General features: G+C 41.1%; 1 pseudogene; it reads right to left on the bottom strand.

The window, feature by feature from the left end:
* Window positions 1-1032: 1032 nt before the first annotated feature.
* On the bottom strand, window positions 1033-1161 carry LOC145409423 (5.8S ribosomal RNA; annotated as a pseudogene).
* Between the last annotated feature and the right edge of the window lie 471 nt (window positions 1162-1632).

Below are 1632 nucleotides of genomic sequence, written 5' to 3'. Positions count from 1 at the left end.
GGATTCGCTTCTGGTGTGTGCAAATGCGTGAAAACATTGGACAAGGCTGAAGCAAACGTGGGAAATCCAGTACTTATTACGGCTACTGGAACGTAACTAACGCGAGATTATATAACAGTGCGTTTAGGAAAATAATTTTGTGGAATACGGTACTGTTCTGTAAAAGCATAACGTGGCTGACCCGAGCTGTGTAAATGATACGGACCAAGGTATTTGCAGTTTGGGTACAAAGGGTACTTGGGTTACACACATTATAGGTTTATTATACTTTACACTTGGGTTATATACAGTATACTGTAGTTTAGATTACACATACTGAGTGTCTAGCCAGTTTTATATATACTGATGTGTATCTATCTGTCTATCTGTCTATCTATATCTGTATCTATATCTCTCTATTTGTCTAGCTAGCTAGCTAGCTAGAGAGAGAGAGAGAGAGAAAAAAAAAAAAATCTCGTTTTAAGTAAATAAGTACTGGATATGGGATCCACTTTTTTTTTTTTATACAAACCCATTCAACCTGAGGACGTCAATATATTGTTCTTGCTGACACAATACATTTCAACAAATCAGGAAAGTAGCCTAATAGTAAGGCGTTTGATGAATGAAGTTGTTGGTCTTTAGTAATAATAAATAATAAAATGTCAGCCGATTGGAGATAAATAGTTTAATGGTATTTTGTGAAAATCCAATCCCTTCACAACGATGACATCCTATTTTGGTATATTCCTCCAGATTTCATTTATGTTAGGGATGACCTCTGGAAGTGTAGGGTTAGCGAAGGCCATAATTAACCCCTCCAGTTTAAGACTTCTCCCTTAATCAGTATCAGATCACATAAATAAATTATAATTACCAAGTGACAATGTCTTCCTGCGATACTGGCAGTGTGCAGACATTCGGTTCCCCTAGGTCGAGTACTTCTGTCCGGTACACGCATTCGCGTCTCACCATTTCGGCGCTAATACCCACCGCCCGTACTTAGGCCTATCTCTTTCATGGCTGGTATTTATGTAATTAGCTTCGATGTTTAAACCCATGGGGCAAGCCTGCGTAATGTGCGTTCGACTTAGTGTATCTGAAAATGCGTATCACATACCGACTCGCAGTACGCTACGGTCTTCATCGACCCACGAGCCAAGAGATCCTCTGTTCCTCTTTACTTCTTTTTTCTCCCTGCACCAACACCTCATATACCAGTGGTGTTGGTGCAGGGAGATAGCAGAAGGAAAGAGGGACAGAAGAATAAATAAGAGAGAGTAGACTCACTGATGGATTACTTGATTTAATAAAGCACAGTCCTATTAAAAAACATCCTCCACTGTTGCATTCAAAGCCTTGCTATGTGTCCTACAGCCAGTAAGTCCATGTCATAGTTTGAACTAGAAGAACCAACCTTCAGATGCCTTGAAGTTGTGCATGTTGTGTAGGCATGCAAATTTCTCAACCACCGCCTTCAACTGAGTCCCACTTACAAGCATGCTGGCACCCTGTTGTTGGCAGAACAAACCAAAGTCCACTGGTTGATGATGGCATGGCGGGTCTGAGACATCACCTTCCTGTCACCCTTCTGAACGGCATCGTTGCAGTCATGTCCGTACTGAGTCAGCTTGTCCTGTGAGTTCTTGATAT

This window comes from Coenobita brevimanus, chromosome 80 (assembly GCF_032717465.1).
Source record: "Coenobita brevimanus isolate Jiangsu-jjx chromosome 80, ASM3271746v2, whole genome shotgun sequence".
NCBI lineage: Eukaryota > Metazoa > Arthropoda > Malacostraca > Decapoda > Coenobitidae > Coenobita > Coenobita brevimanus.
This window is presented reverse-complemented; position numbering and strand designations above follow the sequence as displayed.